The 22,301-nt window shown below is 41.8% G+C and overlaps 1 protein-coding gene across 1 annotated transcript in view; it reads right to left on the bottom strand.

Annotated features, from left to right (window-relative positions):
* Positions 1-21,657, bottom strand: part of NIM1K (NIM1 serine/threonine protein kinase) — a 74,996-nt gene extending 53,339 nt beyond the window's left edge. Inside the window, exon 1 of the mRNA XM_004265953.3 lies at positions 21,272-21,657. The gene's annotated coding sequence lies outside the window, so the exon portion shown is untranslated. The remainder of the gene's footprint in view (positions 1-21,271) is intronic.
* Positions 21,658-22,301: the final 644 nt, after the last annotated feature.

Below are 22,301 nucleotides of genomic sequence, written 5' to 3' on the forward strand. Positions count from 1 at the left end.
GGCTGAAATGACTTGAATCGGACAGATACTTTAAAAGGTAGTGTGGATCTTGGAAGATACAGGTATTTCTCTAACAGACATCCTTCTCTGGCTGAAAAAAACAAAAAACCCACCACAAACAACTGTTGTATGATGAAGAAGAAAAGGCAAAAATCTAAAAAAAGACAACCAAACAAAAACCAAAACTCTTCAAGTGCTGTCTCCTAAAACAAGGGCAGGTTTGTTACAAGTGCCCCTCACCCGAGCACCTCTGGCTGGAAAATTTCTGAAACCTTGTGAGTTTGAGGAGATGCCCTACTGCTTTTGAACAGCACTCTAAGGTTCCCAGTGAAGCACACCTCCAATGTGGGTAGACATTCCTAAGTAGGTTATTTGAGTTGGAGGCATCCAATGTTTACAGACCAACGCTTGCTCCAGCCCACAGACAATAAAAACAACCCGATTACGGTCTCCCTTTGGAAGGCTACTGAGGTTAAAATGATCACAGTACAAGTAAAGAAGGCTCCGTTTCCCTCTGTTTTTATTTTAAGGGTGTGACATGTTAGTAGCCTCCAGCAGATTTTGCTGTGTTTTAAAGCAGGAGAAATAATCCCTGCTCTATTTTCAAGACCTTCTCTGCACTCCTCAGTTCCTCCAAAATGGTTCTGCAAATAGACACACCCATGCACTTGCCTTTGCCCTTCTCCCTACTCCTTGCCTTCTTTGTGTTTACACTTCCCCATGGGAGCCAAAACCAACACTAATTAGTGGTGAATTAAATCCTACCACTAGGACACTAGAGGATCAGTGTTTACCCAGGATTCCAAGGCATCCCTCGTCCCTTGTCCCAAGCTCAAAGACTCACAGTTAAATAGGCAGCCCTGAAAGGAATTCTGAGATCTGAATCTATTATGCAGTTTATTCCTAAAATTTTACCATCCCTATCATAAAATATTCTTTCATGCCCAGGTAGCCTGACATACCCAACTTGCCCTGACTGGAGCACTCTTGCTCCTTGTCTCACTCAGGCTTCAAGACCCTGCTGAAGTATCACCTTCTTGGTGTTAGACCAGACAGAGTTCGCTGTTCCACCCTAATCACTCCCACTGAAATTCATTTCTTGATATTCTCAGATCTTATCCTGATGTTCTGTCTTGCTATCTCATATCCGATAACCTATCAGCTCATATTCTAATTATGTTTGGCCTTTCTAGACTGACCTCAGCTGCTTGTTTACCTTGTATCCTTAATAGTCCCCAGCATCTAGTCCTAGGATATGGTAGGCGCCAGAAAAATATTTGTTTTAAAATAAAGAATTAAAACAATATACGAAAGGTGAAGTAACATAAATCTATAAACCACAAACGAATAGCACCTTTGGAAGGACGACTGCAAGCAGTCATGCTTTTAGCTGGTGTTAGCATAGTCTTACTAGCATTTTATTCAATATGACAGAGAAGGTATACTAAAAGCTACTTTTATAAGCAATTACTATATACCAGACACTGTGCTTTTATATTATTGATTAGTCATTATGACAAACCCCGTAAGACAGATATTAAAATTCTCATTGCACTGATGAAATAACTAAAGTGTATAGAGGCTGAGGAATTTGTCCAAACTCAGAGAGCAAGTGAGTGTCAGGGCAGCATGGACGCCAGGCCCTCCTGACTCCACTGGCTGCCTCCATGTGGTCCACACTACAGCAGAACATAATGCTCAAAGGAACAAGCCGTTGCCCTGAGGTCCAAGCTTGGGCGTGAGTTACAGATAGCAGCAAGGGCAGACAGGAGAATCAGAAAGGAAGAGTCTTTAAAGTGCTTTGTTTCCTAATGAACCACTGGGCCTGATGAATATCAGTGACAGTAAGTATACAAATGGAAGTATCTTTTATTCACAACTACGTAATAGACTTGCCTTCCCCATTGCAAGTACCCGACCTGACTTGATGAAACTCTAGATAACCCTATGCTATTGGATGACAACCTACACAGAGAAAGATCAAAATGGTTCACTATGATTATTATTATTGCTAAACAAGTTCAAATGTCTCAATGGAAGTTATAAATAAATAAGAATACACAGCAAAAAAAAAAAAAGAATACACAGCAATACTTGCTGTATATGTATACACCAGAGAAGAAACAAGCTAGATCACAGCTCAGGCCATCTTGGAATAGAATACCTGTTGAAATTTAGCAGACTGCACAAAAAAGTGAAATTATAAGCCAATTTCGCTCCCTAACATAAATATAAAAAATGTAAAATATATAGTAGTAAATGAAATCTGGCAGTATATTTATAAAAGTATGACCAGCTAAAACTTCTCCCAAGAAGGTAAGCACGGCTTAACAATAGAAGATGTGTATATTTAATTTGACACGTGAATCAATTAAAGGAGAAAAATAAAAGAACAGCTCAGCAGGTGCAGAAAAAGCATTCGATAAAACTGTACACTCGAGCTATTTGCAAGGATTTGGTTCAAGATGGTGGAGTAGAATGACATGCACTCACTCCCTCTTGCAAGAGCACCAAAATCACAACTAACTGCCAAAAATCATTGACAGGCAGACACTGGAACTCACAAAAAAAGATACCCCACAACCAAAGACAAAGGAGAAGCCACAATGAGATGTTAAGAGGGGCGCCATCACAATAAAGTCAAATCCTATAACTGCTGGGTAGGTGACTCACAAACTGGAGAACAATTATACCACAAAAGTCCACCCACTGGAGTGAAGGTTCTGAGCCCGTCAGGCTTCCAACCTGGGGGTCCGGCAATGGGAGGAGGAATTCCCAGAGAATCAGACTTTGAAGGCTAGTGGGATTTGATTGCAGGACTTCAACAAGATTGGGAGAAACAGAGACTCCACTCTTGCAGGGCACACACAAAGTACTGTGTGCATCGGGACCCAGGGGAAGGAGCAGTGACCCCATAGGAGACTAAACCAGACCTATTTGCTAGTGTTGGAGGGTCTCCTGCAGAGGCAGGGGGTGGCTGTGGGGACAAGAGGACAAGGACACTGGCAGCAGAAGTTCTGGGAAGTACTCCTTGGCGTAAGCCCTCCCTTTGCCCACCATCAGCCCCACCAAAGAGCCACTAGGCTCCAGTGCTGGGTTGCCTCAGGCCAAAAAACCAACAGGCAGGGAACTCAGCCCCACCCATCAGCAGACAAGCAGATTAAAGATTTACTGAGCTCTGCCCACCAGAGCAACACCCAGCTCTACCCACCACCAGTCCCTCCCATCAGGAAGCTTGCACAAAACTCTTAGAGAGCCTTATCCACCGGAGGGCAGACAGCAGAAGCAAGAACTACAATCCTGCAGCCTGTGGAAAGAAAACCACATTCACAGAAAGACAGACAAAATGAAAAGGCAGAGGACTATGTACCAGATGAAGGAACAAGATAAAACCACAGAAAAACAACTAAATGAAGTGGAGATAGGCAACCTTCAAGAAAAAGAATTTAGAATAATGATGGTGAGGATGATCCAGGACCTCGGAAAAAGAATGGAGGTAAAGATCGAGAAGATGCAAGAAATGTTTCACAAAGACCTAGAAAAATTAAAGAACAAACAGAGATGAACAATACAATAAGTGAAATGAAAAATACACTAGAAGGAATCAATAGCAGAATAACTGAGGCAAAAGAACGGATAAGTGACCTGGAAGACAAAATGGTGGAATTCACTGCTGCGGAACAGAATAAAGAAAAAAGAACAAAAAGAAATGAAGACAGCTTATGAGAACTCTGGGACAACATTAAATGCACCAACATTCGCATCATAGGCATCCCAGAAGGAGAAGACAGAGAGAAAGGACCCAAAAAAATATTTGAAGACATTATAGTCAAAAACTTCCCTAACATGGAAAAGGAAATAGCCACCCAAGTCCAGGAAGCACAGAGAGTCCCAGGCAGGATGAACCCAAGGAGAAAAACACCGAGACACATAGTAATCAAACTGACAAAAATTAAAGACAAAGAAAAATTATTAAAATCAGCAAGGGAAAAAAGACAAATAACGTACATGGGAACTCCCATAAGGTTAACAGCTGATTTCTCAGCAAAAACTCCACAAGCCAGAAGTGAGTGGCATGACATATTTAAAGTGATGAAAGGGAAGAACTTACAACCAAGATTACTCTCCCTGGAAAGGATCTCATTCAGATTCCATGGAGAAATCAAAAGCTTTACAGATAAGCAAAAGCTAAGAGAATTCAGGGCCACCAAACCAGCTCTACAACAAATGCTAAAGGAACTTCTCTAAGTGGGAAACACAAGAGAAGAAAAGGACCTACAAAAACAAACCCAAAACAATTAAGAAAATGGTAATAGGAGCATAATATTGATAATTATCTTAAATGTGAATGGATTTAATGCTACAACCAAAAGATACAGGCTTGTGGAATGGAAACAAAAACAAAGCCCATATATATGCTGTCTACAAGAGACCCACTTCAGACCTAGGGACACATACAGACTGAAAGTGAGGGGATGGAAAAAGATATTCCATGCAAATGGAAATCAAAAGAAAGCTGGAGTAGCAATACTCATAACAGATAAAATAGACTTTAAAATAAAGACTATTACAAGAGACAAGGAAGGACACTACATAATGATCAAGGGATCAATCCAAGAAGAAGATAGAACAATTTTTTTTTTTTTTTATATTTATAATTGTTATATCTTCTTCTTGGATTGATCCCTTGATCACTATGTAGTGTCCTTCCTTGTCTCTTGTAACATTCTTTATTTTAAAGTCCATTTTATCTGATATGAGTATTGGCACTCCAGCTTTCTTTTGATTTCCATTTGCATGGAATATCTTTTTCCGTCCCCTCACACTCAGTCTGTATGTGTCCCTAGGTCTGAAGTGGGTCACTTGTTGACACCATATATATGAGTCTTGTTTTTGTATCCATTCAGCGAGCCTGTGTCTTTTGGTTGGAGCATTTAATCTATTCATGTTTAAGGTAATTATTGATATGTATGTTCCTTTTACCACTTTCTTAATTGTTTTGGGTTTGTTTTTGTAGGTCTTTTCTTTTATGTTTCTCACTTAGAGAAGTTCCTTTAGCATTTGTTGTAGAGCTGGTTTGGTGGTGCTGAATTCTCTTAGCTTTTGCTTGTCTGTAAAGCTTTTGATTTCTCCATGGAATCTGAATGAGATCCTTGCTAGGTAGGGTAATCTTGGTTGTAGGTTCTTCCCTTTCATCACTTTAAGTATATCATGCCACTCCCTTCTGGCTTGTAGAGTTTTTGCTGAGAAATCAGCTCTTAACCTCATGGGAGTTCCCTTATATGTTATTTTTCATTTTTCCCTTGCTGCTTTCAATAATCTTTCTTTGTCTTTAATTTTTGCCAGTTTGATTATTATGTGTCTTAGAGTGTTTCTCCTTGGGTTTATCCTGTATGGGACTCTCTGCACTTCCTGGACCTCGGTGACTCTTTCCTTTCCCATGTTAGTGAAGTTTTCGACTATAATCTCTTCATATATTTTCTCGGGTTCTTTCTCTCTCTCTTCTCCTTCTGGGACCCCTGTAATGTGAATGTTGTTGCATTTAATGTTGTCCCAGAGTTCTCTTAGGCTGTCTTCATTTCTTTTCATTCTTTTTTCTTTATTCTGTTCTGCAGCAGTGAATTCCACCATTCTGTCTTCCAGGTCACTTATCCGTTCTTCTGCCTCAGTTTTTCTGCTATTGATTCCTTGTAGTGTAGTTTTTTTTTTTTTTGCGGTATGCGGGCCTCTCACTGTTGTGGCCTTTCCCATTGCGGAGCACAGGCTCCGGACGTGCAGGCTCAGCGGCCATGGCTCATGGGCCCAGCTGCTCTGCGGCATGTGGGATCTTCCCGGCCCGGGGCATGAACCTGTGTCCCCTGCATCGGCAGGCGGACTCTCAACCACTGTGCAACCAGGGAAGCCCTCTAGTGTATTTTTCATTTCAGTTATTGTATTGTTCATCTCTGTTTGTTTGTTCTTTAATTCTTCTAGGTCTTTGTTATACATCTTTTGCATCTTCTTGATCTTTGCCTCCATTCTTTTTCTGAGGTACTGGATCATCTTCACTATCATTATTCTGAATTCCTTTTCTGGAAGGTTGCCCATCTCTACTTCAGTTAGTTGTTTTTCTGGGGTTTTATCCTGTTCCTTCATCTGGTACATAGCCCTCTGCCTTTTCATCTTGTCTATCTTTCTGTGAATGTGGTTTTTGTTCCACAGGCTGCAGGATTGTTCTTCTTGCTTCTGCTGTCTGCCCTCTCAGAAGATAGAACAATTATAAATATATATGCAGCCAACATAGGAGCACCTCAATACATAAGGCAAATGCTAACAGCTATAAAAGAGGAAATTTCAGTAACACAATAATAGTGGGGGAGATTAACACCTCACTTACACCAGTGGACAGATCATCCAGACAGAAAATTAATAAGGAAACACAAGCTTTAAATGACACAATAGACCAGGTAGATTTAATTGATATTTATACGACATTCCTTCCAAAAACAGCAGATTACACTTTCTTCTCAAGTGCACAAGGAACATTATCCAGGATAGATCAGATCTCAGGTCATAAATCAAGCTTCAGTAAATTTAAGAAAATTGAAATCATATCAAGCATCTTTTCTGACCACAACGCTATGAGATTAGATATAAATTACAGGGAAAACAACGTGAAAAACAAAAACACATAGAGGCTAAACAATACATTACTAAATAACCAAGAGATCACTGAAGAAATAAAAAAATACCTAGAGACAAATGACACGACGTGAAAACACGATCCAAAACCTATGGGATGCAGCAAAAGCAGTTCTAAGAGGGAAGTTTACAGCAATACAATCTTACCTCAAGAAACAAGAAACATCTCAAATACACAATCTAACCATACACCTAAAGGAACAAGAGAAAGAACAAACAAAACCCAAAGTTAACAGGAGGAAAGAAATCATAAAGATCAGAGCAGAAATAAATGAAATAGAAACAAAGAAAACAATAGCAAAGATCAATAAAACTAAAAGGTGGTTCTTTGAGAAGATAAACAAAATTGATAAACCTTTAGCCAGACTCATCAAGAAAAAGAGGGAGAGGATTCAAATCAATAAAATGAGAAATGAAAAAGGAGAAGTTACAACAGATGCTGCAGAAATACAAAGCATCGTAAGTGACTACTACAAGCAATTCTATGCCAATAAAATGGACAACCTGGAAGAAATGGACAAATTCTTAGAAGGGTATAACCTTCCAAGACTGAACCAGGAAGAAATAGAAAATATGAACAGACCAATCACAAGTAATAAAATTGAAACTGTGATTAAAAATCTTCCAACAAACAAAAGTCCAGGACCAGACGGCTTCACAGGTGAATTCTATCAAACATTTGGAGAAGAGCTAACACCTATCCTTCTCAAAGTCTTCCAAAAAATTGCGGAGGAAGAAACACTCCCAACTTCATTCTATGAGGCCACCATCACCCTGATAGCAAAACCAGACAGAGATACTACAAAAAAAGAAAATTACAGACCAATATCACTGAAGAATACAGATGCAAAAATCCTCAACAAATACTAGCAAACAAAATTCAACAACACATTAAAAGGATCATACACCATGATCAAGTGGGATTTACCCCAGGGATGCAAGGATTCTTTAATATATGCAAATCAATCAATGTGATACACCATATTAACAAATTGAAGAATAAAAACCATATGATCATCTCAATAGATGCAGAGAAAGCTTTTGACAAAATTCAACACCCATTTATGATAAAAACTCTCCAGAGAGTGGGCATAGAGGGAAACTACCACAATATAATAAAGGCCATATATGACAAACCCACAGCAAACATCATTCTCAATGGTGGAAAACTGAAAGCATTTCCTCTAAGATCAGGAAAAGACAAGGATGTCCACTCTCGCCACTCTTATTCAACATAGTTTTGGAACACCTAGCCACAGCAATCAGAGAAGAAAAAGAAATAAAAGAATACACATTGGAAAAGAAGAAGTAAAACTGTCACTGTTTGCAGATGACATGATACTATACATAGAAAATCCTAAAGATGCCACCAGAAAACTACTAGAGCTAATCAATGAATTTGGTAAAGTTGCAGGATACAAAATTAATGCACAGAAATCTCTTGCATTCCTATACACTAACGATGAAAGATCAGAAAGATAAATTAAGGAAACAATCCCATTCACCATTGCAACGAAAAGAATAAAATACCTAGGAATAAACCTACCTAAGGAGGTAAAAGACCTGTACTCAGAAAACTATAAGACACTGATGAAAGAAATTAAAGGTGACAGAAACAGATGGAGAGACATACCATGTTCTTGGATTGGAAGAATCAATATTGTGAAAATGACTCTACTACCCAAAGCAATCTATAGATTCAATGCAATCCCTATCAAATTACCAATGGCATTTTTTACAGAACTACAACAAAAAATCTTAAAATCTGTATGGAGACACAAAAGACCCCGAATAGCCAAAGCAATCTTGAGGGAAATAAACAGAGCTGGAGGAATCAGACTCCCTGATTTCAGACCATATTACAAAGCTACAGTAATCAAGACAATATGGTACTTGCACAAAAACAGAAATATAGATTAGTGGAACAGGATAGAAAGCCCAGAGATAAACCCATGCACCTATGGTCAACTAATCTATGACAAAGGAGGCAAGGATATACAATGGAAAAAAGACAGTCTCTTCAATAAGTGGTGCTGGGAAACCGGACAGCTACATGTAATAGAATGAAATTAGAACATTCTCTAACACCATATACAAAATTAATTCAAAGTGGAATTAAGACCTAAATGTAAGACTGGACACTCTAAAACTCTTAGAGGAAAATATAGGGAGAACACTCTTTGACATAAATCACAGCAAGATCTTTTTTGACGCACCTCCTAAAGTAATGGAAATAAAAACAAAAATAAACAAATGGGACCTAGTGAAACGTAAAAGCTTTTGCACAACAAAGGAAACTGTAAACAAGATGAAAAGACAACCCTCAGAATGGGAGAAAATATTTGTAAACGAATCAACGGACAAAGGATTAATCTCCAAAATATATAAACAGCTCATGCAGCTCAATATTAAAAAAACAAACAACCCAATCAAAAATGGGCAGAAGACCTAAATAGACATTTCTCCTAAGAAGACATACAGATGGACAAGAGGCACATGAAAAGCTGCTCAACATCACTAATTATTAGAGAAATGCAAATCAAAACTACAGTGAGGTATCACCTCATGCCAGTTAGAATGGGCATCATCAGAAAATCTACAAACAACAAATGCTGGAGAGGGTGTGGAGAAATGGGAACCCACTTGCACTGTTGGTGGGAATGTAAATTGATACAGCCATTATGAGAACAGTATGGAGGTTCCTTAAAAAATAAAAATATAATTACCATATGACCCAGCAATCCCACTACTGGGCATATACCCAGCGAAAACTGTAATTCAAAAAGACACATGCAGACTTCCCTGGTGGTGCAGTGTTTAAAAATCCGCCTGCCAATGCAGGGGACACGGGTTCGAGCCGTGGTCTGGGAAGATCCCACATGCCACGGAGCAACTAAGCCCATGTGCCACAACTACTGAGCCTGTGCTCTAGAGCCTGTAAACCACAACTATTGAGCCCACGTGCCACAACTACTGAAACCCTCATGCCTAGAGCTCGTGCTCGGCAACAAGAGAAGCCACCACAATGAGAAGCCCACACACTGCAACGAAGAGTAGGCCCCTGCTCACCGCAACTAGAGAAAGCCTGTGCACAGCAACAAAGACCTAATACAGCCAAAAAAAAAAAAAAGACACATGCACCCCAATGTTCACTGCAGCACTGTTTACAATAGCCAGGTCATGGAAGCCACCTAAATGCCCATCGACAGAGAAATGGATAAACAAGATACTACATATATACAATGGAATATTACTCAGCCATAAAAAGGAACAAAATCGGGTCATTTGTAGAGACGTGGATGGACCTACAGACTGTCGTACAGAGTGAAGTAAGTCAGAAAGATCGTATATTAACACATATATGTGGAATCTAGATAAATGGTACAGATGAGTTTGCAAGGCAGAAATAGAGACACAGATGTAGAGAACAAACGTATGGACACTAAGGGAGATGTGGGAAGAAGGGTGGTGGTGGTGGGATAAACTGGGAGATTGGGATTGACATATATACATTTATATGTATAAAATAGGTAACTAATAAGAACTGCTGTATAAAAAATCAATAATAAAATTAAATTTAAAAACCAAAATACTGTACACTCATTATTAATAAAAATGTTAGCAAACTAGGTATAGAGGGGAACTTGCTCAACCAAGTTAAGTCTATCTGCCAAAACCTACAGCAGACATCTTTTTAAATGGTGAAATATTAGAAGCACTCTCTACAAAATCAGGAAGAAGACAAGGCTGCCTGCTAACACTGCTTCTATTCAATATTTATTGGAGCCTCTGGCCAATGAAAGAAGACAAGAACTAAATAGTGAAAAGAAACAAAACTGTTCTGATTTGCTGACAAAGCATTTTTTTTTTTTTTTTTTTTTTGTGGTACTCGGGCCTCTCACTGTTGTGGCTACTCCCGTTGCGGAGCACAGGCTCCGGACGCGCAGGCTCAGCAGCCGTGGCTCACGGACCCAGCCGCTGCGTGGCATGTGGAATCTTTACGGATCGGGGCACGAACCTGCGTCCCCTGCATCGACAGGCAGACTCTCAACCACTGCGCCACCAGGGAAGCCCGACAAAGAATTTTAAACATTGAAAATCCTAGAGACTTTACTCACAAACGATTAAAACTAATAAATAAGTTTAACAATGTTGCTGAAGACAAGATCAGTGCAAATTCAATAACATTTGTATTCACTAATAATAATCTGGCAATAATAATAAAATATAACAATAATAAAACATATTCCATTCATATGAGTAGCAATAAAAATTCATGAGATACCTAAGAATAAATGCAACAAAGGAGATGAGAGAGACATAAATCATGAAAATTATGAAAGCTTATTGGAGAACATAAAAGAATGCATGGAAAAAACATACCATGTTTAATAAAAGAATACTCAATATCATAAAGATGTAAACTCTTCCCTAAATGAATATACAAACTTAGTGAATTTCAATGGAAATCTCAATTGTTTTTTGTTTTTGTGTATGAGTATGCTTAAAACGGCATATTTTGTCGTGTATTCCATAACACATGGAACAGGCTTGTTCCAATTTCATGCTTTAGATTGGTACACCTGCTCTCAACTCCAAATTTCAGAACGGCAAACATCTTCATGCCTTCTGAAAGAGGTATGAGCAAAACTGTTAACATGAGTCATTTAGAACAGCCACAGAAGTGTAGGGTTTTAAGCAACTTTCCAAGAAGGCAATGAGTTGTCCTGGGCAAAAAACGGGGGAGGTACCTTTTTCAACATTTCGTCAGTTAGCTCAATCAGGAAGTGCTCAGCAGATGATTCTATCTTCTGACAAGTGAAAAGTTGAGAAAATGAAAATCTTACCTGAGGAAGATTTCATAAAAATAATTGCGTTTTTAAGAATGGGGAAGAGAGGTTAGCAGAGAAGGTAGAGGTGAGAACTTCCAAGGAAGAAAAATTCCAAAATAATTATAAACCACATTAAGGGTGGTCAGAGGTGGAAGCCTGGAATGGGTCAGGAATAGGAGCTCTCGGTACCTTTAAGACATTAGTCCAGCATCACCATTTCAATAGGCAACTGAAATGTCAAAATCTATAACATGGTTACTCCTTAAAGTGTCAGTGTGACATTGTAATACTAATATATTCAGCTATTTGATAACATGATTCCCCAAGGGAAAATCTAAACAAAAACTAGTCGGGATGATTGAACATGCAAATTTTCTAGATTCTAAGTCTTTCGTTTCAAAAATAAAAGTGATAGGAAAATCATGTTGCAAAACCTAAGAGATGTCCTTTAGAAAGGAGGTCATAGTGAAACCGTGCAACTCAGATTGGGGCTTGAACCCATGGTCTTTTTTTTTCTTTTTTGGGTGTGTTGGGTCTTCGTTGCTGCGCGCGGGCTTTCTCTAGTTGTGGCGAGCAGGGTCTACTCTTCGTTGCGGTGCGCAGGCTTCTCACCACCGTGGCTTCTCTTGTTGCAGAGCACGGTCTCTAGGAGTGCGGGCTTCAGTAGTTGTGGCTCACGGGCTCTAGAGAGCAGGCTCAGTAGTTGTGGCACACGGCTTAGTTGCTCCATGGCATGCAGGATCTTCCCGAACCAGAGAGCGAACCTGTGTCCCCTGTATTGGTAGGTGGATTCTTAACCACTGTGCCACCAGGGAAGTCCCTGAACCTATGGTCTTTTAATTGAGATTACACATCTGGTCTCAGGATTTAATGAAGCTCAGGTTCTTGATGTTGCAGAAAGAATTCAGTGAGAGACAAAGTGATAGGTAAGAAGTGGATTTGTTTAGAGAGAAACATACTCCACAGATGGAGCGTGGGCCATCTCAGAAGGGGAGAGGTGCCGAAATATGGGGTGGTTATTTTTTATGGGCTAGGTAATTTCATAGGCTAATAAGTGGAAGGATTATTCCAACTATTTCAGGGAAGGGGCGGGGATTTCCAGGAATTGGGCCACCACCCACTTTTTGGCCTGTTATGGTTAGCCTCAGAACTGTCATGGCACTGGTGGGTGTGTCATTAAACGCTAATGTATTACGATGAGTGTATAATGAGGTTCAAGGTCCCCTGGAAGTCGAATCTTCCACCATCTTGGACCTAGTTGGTTCTAACCAGTTTTTGTCATGTCTTATGGCTATGTCATTCTTTTAAAGGTTGTGCCCTGTCCCCTTCCCTCCTGTTTCAGTAGGAAACATGGGAGTGGGAGGGGTGGAGCAGATGATCAACCAGCCACAGACGGTGTCAAAACGGTTAGACCTATGAAGTGCTGTTAGACCACCACATGTAATCTTGGCTTGTTATTTATCTTAAGGTTGTGGTCTATCTCCCTTATTAATAGCTACTGTTTAATGAGAGCCTACAATAAATAGCGAGTGCTCAGTAAGTAGGGTGAACACAGAATTTGTCACTCAAACCAAGACACTTTTGAGAGTAGAAGGGGGTGCTATTAATAATCACACTGGGAAAACAGATGTAATCCAGAGCCTTCCCTGATGAACTGGGACACATGGTCACCCTATCAATCAGTGATGTTGTGGCAGTCACCGTAGGCTGGCTCACTCAACATCTTTATTAACTCTCCCTTCCTTGCCTTCTTCTGTTGTAGGGGCTGGAAAGCCCAGTTTCTCTTCCTCCCTCAGAGCTAGGGCTGTGGGATACTCCTCCAATAACAAGATGAAATATCCAGGTCAGCAGACTATTTTTAAGTGCCTGCCTACTTTAAGCCAGTGGGTACGAGGTCCTCCCCAAGAGCCACATAGGTACGATTAAATCATCAGCTAGTGGGGCAAGGTAGACACCTAAAACAGACAATTTAAATGTAACGTTCAAAGCATTGGGCCAGACATATGTACAGGTAGGGTGGGCACCCAGAGAACACGTGGGGTATGGTCAATGTTCAGGGAAAACTTCCTGAATGAGATGAAACCTGAAAGAATTTGCCCCTGTGATTAAGCAAGTGCTAAGATAAGGAAATGTAGGTCAGGGAAACAGAAAGTGAAATGGGGGTTGTGGGTTGTTGCTTTTTTTAATGGCCATTGAATGTGAGGCAATGTAAAGGGTAGGAAAATCTGTACCTCACTGTCTGCTACAAGAACTAGTGCTGTTGATTATGTCCAAAGGGTATTTGTCTAAACTAGAAGTTCAGAAAAGTTTAAAAGGTTTTTTAAAAAAACTTAATCATAATTAAATATGATCAGAGTGTATTTTATTAGCCAAGAATGGGAGTAATTGTCTGTATTTGCATCTTAGTCTCTGTTCTGATGGGCAACTTTCACCAATTAATCTAGCATTGAACAAAAAAGGTTTAAGTCACCAAATTTCAACTATCACTGAACATTCCATCAATGAGACAAACAGCTTTAAATCCAGAGTCTACTTACTTAGCACTGCTATATACTAACTTAGCACTGCTATATACTAACCTTTAAAAAAATGTTGCATCCTGTTTCCTATAGCTATTAACTATGTCACCTGTTTTATTGTTTTAAATCTTTTTTACTTTTCTCGGCAGACAGTAGTCACCAAACCACACAGACTAGTTCTCACATGGATGTGATGTGCTATACAGAGAGGGTGACTCTTAAGGAAGCCTGAGTTTAGGCAAGACAGAAGCGTTCCTCCTCACCTTCTACATCACCTTCTATATATCTCCACCCAAAACCCACCACCCAGACCACAAGCCTCTGAAGAACTTCTCTGCTTCCCAAGAAGACAGTAATTCTCTAGCACGTGCAACATGACAGAACACAAACCCGCTAACATCAATTTGTCTCAGTGTTACATGGAGGGCTCTCAAGAGGCATGAATCTTCACTGGGGCTGCTCAAGGCTTAATTCCAGAACTCTGGAAACATTGCTAAGTCGACTGCTTCTGGCTACATAGGTCCTGTGTGAGTGAAGCAGACTGGTGACTGTCATGCACTGGGGAAGATCACGTCGGATCTCCCAGGAGATCAAAGCAGCCTCAGCTTTCAGGATGTGTCTGCACACAGAAGCCTTTTCACTGGCTTCCCAGCCTCACTTAATTGCTGAGGTTCCAAGGAAAAAATCAAAATATCAGATCCACATTCCATGTGGTCTCTGCCGTGCGGGCGGGGAGACCCACACCTCCATGCTTAATGGTCCCACTGAGTCCCACCCCACCACTTCCATTCTGGTTGTCACCCAGCCCTCCCTCTCCTCCTCCGTCATCTTTTCATGTGAGTATCCCTTCATTTTGTTCTGATCCACACTTTTCAGATGCCATCTCCAGATTCTTCAGATGCCAGAATGCTTTCAATGTCTAGCGAAAGATAAGACCTGTCTTAAAGGTAACTGAGTCTTCTCGAATTCATGACAGGAAGACCTCTTTACACCTGTTCCAAACCCAAAGGGTCCAGGAGGAAGAGCTGGCTTCCCAGTCAGTTAGTACTTATGAAGAACCTAATTTGCAAGGCTCTGTGTTAGGGCCAATACAGGAAGCAAATATACCACACAGAAGAATATTGAACAGTCAAGCTTAAACTATAAAGACAAGTGGAAAAAGTAACATTAAAACTGTATGTACAATATGCCTTTTTTTTTTTTTTTTTTTTTTAACTACCAAGAAACAACCCTTGGAAATGTTAACCATGGCCATCTCTCTAGTTGGGATTATAGATGGTAGTAGAGACAGAATTAAAGATAATTATTTCTTTCATTTTAACATTTGTTTCTGTACTTCTGACAAGAATACTAGCGACATTGATATTTATTGTATGCCAGGCACCGTTCTAAGAGCTTTACATGAATCAACTCATTTAATTCTCGCAACTATCCTAGAAGGTAGGTACCATTATTATAGGCCCCCAAAATTGAGGTACAAAGAGGTAAAATAATGTGCCCGAGGTCACACTGTAGGGGAGTCACAGAGCCAGGATTCAAACTCAGCAAGCTATTCCAGAATTAGACTTAACCCCTACTTTTTTTTTTTTTTTTTTTTTTTTGCGGTACGCGGGCCTCTCACCATTGTGGCCTCCCCTGACACGGAGCACAGGCTCCGGACGCGCAGCCATGCGCGTCCAGCAGCCATGGCTCACAGGCCCAGCTGCTCCACGGCATGTGGGATCCTCCCGGGCCGGGGCACGAACCGGTTTCCCCTGCATCGGCAGGTGGACCCTCAACCACTGCGCCACCAGGAAGCCCAACTCTTACTTCTTGCTGCCTCTGGAATATGTACTATTTTAGAATATATACTTTATGTATGAATATAATATGTCTTACAGTAAAGAACTATAATATTTCTTTATACTAAAGAAAAGAAGATTAAGAAATGAAAAGAAAAAGAAATATAAGACAAGGTAGCCAAGCAGAGAGAGGAGACAAGGTGAAAGAATAATGGTTTAGAAAGGAGTCAGGAGAAATGACTCCACACTTAACATCTCAGGATTGGTTTCCTCCACTGTAAAATGTGAAGGTGAACAAGTCTATATTCTAGAGAGATATTTTACTCTGCAGGTTACCAATAGTTGACATGAAAGGTCATGAAACCTGCACCATCATTTCAGGCTTGGCCTTCATGTCATTGATTAGTCTGTAGCAAATTTGCTGTCTTTGTGCTTAGATTAACATCTTCCAACCAATATGTACCGTAACGCAGATGCCCAAAGAGTACCAAAACTATTAGTAGAGCTAAGGATATGATACTATATGAATGAGAGTAGAGATCGGTTTTTAAAAGACCAAAAGTGGTGAGAAAAGAGAAACTGGTCTGGCAGCATGCGTGATTCCAAAGGGCAGCAACCAATTTATTCAAAGCTAAAAATCCTGAGTTGATACAATTAACCATAATCAATACATGACAAGGAAAAGAAACCAATAAAATGGAATAATTTCCCAAGTATGCCTACATTATTAATTCCCCATAATTGCAGGACATGAGTTTCCTGGCTCTACCAAGTATCTGAACATAATCCATAGAAAGTGAATCCATACTTACTGAAATTTCATAAAACAATGAGAGAGTCCTACAAGGTTCCAAAGAGAAAAAACAGATTTCACGCCAAGAATCAAGCATCAGAATGGCAATGAACTTTCAGAAACATTGGAAGCTGGAAAACAATAAACCAATCTTTGGAAATTTGCAGGAATGAATAGCCAGTCTAGAATCCTAGACCTAGGCAAACCATCAATTAAGTGTGAGAGTGAAATAGACTTTTCCAGACATGCAAGGTCCCCCAAATTTACTTCTGTACCCTTTCTTAAGAAGCTAGCAAAATGGATGCCCCATAAAATGAAAGCATAAACCAAGAAAGAAGAAAACAAGAGAACAGGGAATCAGCACAGAAGGAAGGTAAAGAGAAATCTTGGAATGCCAGTGGGTGTCAGGGCCATCAGAAAACTGGTTCAGACTGGAGAACTGAGGGGTCCATTTTGGAGGGCTGGAGTGGGTCCCAGAAAGAAGACAATTGGCCGATGCATTTCATTGTGTGGAAAATACCCAGGAGAGGCATTTTAAAGAGCCACTAGAAGAACTGGCGATAGGTTCTAAAAAGTAAACAAATGAAAAACTATTTTCCTCAAAATAGTTGTAGAGAAAAAGAAATACAACCATAGTTCACGATTTGGCCCTGCAGTGAACAATAATCACACAGTCATAGCAATGCAAACACAATGTTGATTTAATTAACATTGCGATGTCACTTGTGAGAAGCACGATAGGGCAGGATTTTCCACGGAGAGGTGTGCAAGTCCTTGTCTCCTGCACTCTTCCTCCTCACTGTCCTAGCACAAGACATTAGCCCCTGAATCTTCCTCCCCATTCCCCTGTATAAAATCCAAATTACTCAAACAATGGCTACTAATCCAAAAGAGCCATTTCTCCCTTTTCTATCCTTGACCAACTATTTCTGAAGTTAGCAGAACTTTGGCTGCTCTGGCTAAAGTCCTAGGAAACATTTAGTCCTCCTTCCCTAAGCCTGATGCTCTATGGAGCTCTCCCCTGCCTGGTGTTTGTAAATAAAGGGTTATACTAATGGTGCTCTGGCTGATTTTCTTCCACCAACTATGTTGCAGAAATGGAGGAAGGGGAAGTTGGACGGGTGGAGTAAGAGAGCTATATCTTCCCCTATAATAAGAGAAAGTACATAGATTCTGTCTAAAACTGGTAACTCAAGGACCAGTCACATAAGTGAATTATTTGGAAATGGGGAGGTATGTGATCAAACAGCTAAGAGCAGAGTCTCCCAAGGAGGGGGACTGTTGTTTTGTTAGAATCTTTTCACGTGCTCTAATTCACAAAATTAGATGAATGCCTTACTTTGATAACAATTTAAGCGATTTTTAAAAGTGAAACCTGCAATTTAAAGTTTAATAATTGCAATTACATAATCAAGTGTGTCTACAAATTATCCCAACTAAATGATCCCAACAGGTGTAAATGTAGAAAGCTTTCTTAGTGGCTTAAGGATTGGGAAGAAGGAGGTCTAGCGAGCAGATGGGAAGGCTGCCCCAGCCCATACTACTGAGGAAGCAGTGACCCAGAGAGATTTTTGGTCCACCACTCAGGCCTCCCAGAGATCCTCTAAGTTGGAGGATTTTGCTAAATAGGATAGTGGGGGCTTTCTGGAAAAGCATCAGATTCTCTGTTCTCCATGGAAGATGAAGAGTAGAGTTCTTTTTAGCTTCCTATTCTCCAACTTGTTTTTCTTTTGTTTTTGTTTTTCTGTGCAACTCTCTTTACACTCAATTTTTTCTTTTTACTCCCTTTCCTTTAATCTGTGAGTTTTCTTCTCACTTAAGACTTTTTCCCTACTGTTTTATTTTTCTCATAATCTTAAATTCTTCCTGCCACTCTATCTTGTCTCTCTTCTCACCTAGATTTTCTCTAAGTCCTACCTGATACTCATGTTCATAGACATGCCAGGTGATTTTAGTTTTCATCTCTTAATTTTCCAAGTAGTTAGCTGAGATGACTTGAGTCTTTAGAACACAACTTGCCCATCCATAAAACTGGTTAATATTCCCCAGTATACTGTATGATAATGGTTGAGCTATCTTTGAAGTTCTTGAGAAAAAAGTAATTTAAGAACTGTGATCTGATTAATTCAAATTGTAGACTATTGTCTTCATAAGAAATCTGAATATTTTCTTCTTTTCTTGAAATTTATAACTTCAATTCTAGAGAACTTTTTCTAGAATGACCATAGGAAGTGACAACCATAGAACGAGACTAATTTTATAAACAGTTTGTCCTTTCAACAACTGAAAGAAAATCAGCCAATGAATTAAGGCTCTTTAGTCCCTAGATAAATACTGTAATGAGATTCAAAGAATGCAGTTGGATTTTACATTATATTTTAATTTTTAAGTTTCTTAAAATGGAACTAGATACTTGGCTGAAAACATTAACCTATTAAGACAAATTCTTTTTTTTTTTTTTTAACTGTAAGTCTAGGGGCTTTCAAATTTCCCAGTCATATGCTATCAATATGTAAATTTAATTTATAGGATTCAATGCTCAGGAATTGTGAATGTGTAAAATATTATGGTCCTTTAAAGACATCAACACTTACTAATAAAAGTATTTGAATGGGACCATTGCTCCGCCCAAATTAAGCCTTTTTAACTGAAAACCTAAGGCCAAACCAAGAGCATAAAGGGCTCTATGGCCTATCTGTAGTTATTACTGGGAAATTGAGATTTCACACAAAACTCTCTTTATTTTAAATGCAGTGTTATTAGAAAAAAGCACACACCTCAAACTAAATATCAATCCACATTTTTTTCCTAGCACAGAATGAGGCCTCTCTGAAGGTTTTTACAGGCTTACCACTTAACAGTGGTCAAGCCAAAAATAAACCTACCAGGACTTTACTAGGCAATTCAACAGCACACAAAACACCAGTCCGTGGAGAGCTGGACTTAGCTTTTTCCCTATTAGCCTCTTTCTGGGCCTCCCACTCACATTCCCCCCTCTTCTAATTAGAAAGCTAATTAGGATTCCAAATTTAACGCTTAATGGGGAGAGAGATCTGGTCACAGGCCAGGATTCCTTTAGCATCAAACACTCTCCTCGGCCTCCGTCCTTAGTGCAGAGAGCTGTGGGAAGGGAGCTGGGCCAGCGGGACTGATTGGCTGGAGGGCAGTGTTTACTCTCAGTTGTCTGAGAGGGAAGATCTGTTTCACAAATTGCACACTCTGAAAAGGTAAAATTAAACAACAACGACATGCCTTGGGCTTTTAGTACTTTAAAGAAACAAGTATCTTACAGGCTCGATTATTATTACCATGGTAACATGAGGCGACGTGGGGAGATCTCCTCAAGAACAGTTCCTGGATCCAGCCAGGCAGCCTCTCAACAGTGCCGGGCGACTTCTTCAGTTACCATGGCAACCAAAATTAGAAGTGCTTTTGCAACACTAACAGAAACCATCTTTTGAATCTCTTCTGTGAATCAAATTGAATACTGATGATGCAAACTTGAGTGATACATATTTTTCAAACATTAAAAAATCCTATCGCCATGAACAAATACTCGTTTTAGATTCCCCTTTGCAATCTTGACTTAACTTGGAATCGATTTTTCGGTCTGATTTTGTTTGTTTCCCTTTTGGATTCCCGCGGCCTCGAGTGCAAAGGCGATTTGTTTAACTTCCAAACTTGTCTGAAATTGCACGGGTGAGAGCTTAGAATGTGGTTCCTTCGCTCTCGGCTTGAAACGGGGTGAGGAATGGGGTGGGGGAGGGTGGGTCTAACAGAGAGCCCTCTTGTCTAATAAAGTCGGGAGGACGAAAACGGGGAGGGGTTGAGGAGACAGGCCGGGAGGGACGGCGGAGGAGGGAGAGAGAGAAAGGAAGAAAAAAAGTGCAGAGGGCTGAAGCTCCGCTACCCTTATTAGGGCTAGGAGCACCTTTATCTGTTGCCTGGACCTCTCCATCCGCTCCGATATTGTGTGAGGCACACAAAGCTGATCGGAGACGGCATTTTAAAGACCCTGTTGCGATCCTCTCCGGGTCGCATCGCCCAATCCTCGAGCTCCTAATATTCCTGAAGGGACCTCAGGGAAGAGGAGACAGGTTCTTCCTTACTTGTGCAGTCTTTCATAAGGAGCGTTTTTCTTTAGGGCGCGTCGTGGCGTGGGTGGTGGTGGAGGGTTCCTTCCTCTGGGCTACAGCCGTTCACTGTCAGTTCCCTCCACTGCCCACTGCCAGCCGGGGTCACGCAGGTTCCCGGCCCTCGATACAAACTCTCGAGCTCTGGGCTTGCGCCCGGGAGCGCTGGTGGCGCGCAGCTGGTGTGCGCGGGGCGAGGCTCAGGGCGCGCCCCCAGACACGGGTGCCCGCACCAAGCCGGGACTCCGGGACACAGGCGCACACGCGCGGGCCCCATGCGCCGGCACACCCCGATCTCCGCCTCCAACGCGCTCTCCTCCCAGGAGCGCTGGGCCTGGGAGGGGGAGCCCCTAAAAAGCACCTAACCTTCTCCTAACCCCAAGTCGCCCACCCCCGCCAGGAGTTGTGTCTTTCTTTCCCCTCGGGTCACGGGGAGGAGAGGCGTCCCTCCTCAGCACCCAGGTCGGCAGCCTGGCGGAGGAAGGGGCTGCCGGGTGGGGTGCTGGCTGCGAGCCCCGCAGCCCTCGCTTACCTTGGTGGCGAGCTCCTCTCGCGGAGTCGGCTGCGCGGCGCCCGGCCAGGCGCTCCCGGTGGTTGGCGCGGGCGCGGGCGGTGCGTGTGTGTCGGGGCGCCGCGGCCGCGCTGTAGGCTCCCGGAGCTGTCAGGGGTGGCCGACCTGACGGACGGCGGCCGCGGCAAACCCCGCCCACCGGCCCGGCCAGGGCTCCTCCGAGGGGACCCAGTCGCCCCGCAGCGTTTCCCGAAGGACCAATCCGGAGCGGGGGGCTGGCCCGGCGGAGGGGGGGAAGGGGAGGCCCGCGGGGTACCGGGACGCGGGCCTGGACTTCGTAGGTCGGTTTCTATGGCAGCCAGGCGGGAGGGGCTGGAGGGAGTGGGGCGCGCGGCGCGGGGACACCCGTCGCAGACACTCGAGGAGGGGGTTTGGCCCTGCCGCAGAGAGGACGCCTCCTAGAGCACGGATGCGAAGTGGCCACACAGCCGAAAGAGGGTTGACACAGCTCCCAACTCACGCTTCGTACTGAGCCGCTCCAGCCTCTGGATAAAAAAGGTTTCCGTGTCCTTGGGAGACAGCGACCCAGTAATCTTCCTAACAGAACGGGGTTTTCTAGCAAACCAGAGTGACGGCTCCTTCAGGTGAGTCTGGCAGGGTTTAGGCTCTGCAGAAATAAGCGCTAATGCCACCCTCAGCGTGGAGTCCTTGCATATATTAGGCCCTGTTCCTTTGGTGCCACTTAGGCAGTGGACCCCTAACTTCCTGTGTACTCCGCAGCTATGACTCTCTGGCTAATGATAGGTGCCAAATATTTTTCCAGTCTACAAACAAGGAGGGAATGCGATTCACCGAATACTGAAGCATAGAGTTGACTTATTGAAGTTCAAGTCCTTCATTTTACAGAGGAGGAAATCGAAGTCGGAGAGGTCAATTAACTTAACAAGGGCCACACAGCTAGTTAATGGCGGAGCCATGATTAGGAGCCCTAAGTCACAGCTCAGTGAACACTCTTTCCTCCTCCTCCTGTTGCGGCATCCTCAATTCATGA

The sequence above is a fragment of the Orcinus orca genome, chromosome 3 (assembly GCF_937001465.1).
Source record: "Orcinus orca chromosome 3, mOrcOrc1.1, whole genome shotgun sequence".
Classification (NCBI taxonomy): Eukaryota; Metazoa; Chordata; class Mammalia; order Artiodactyla; family Delphinidae; genus Orcinus; species Orcinus orca.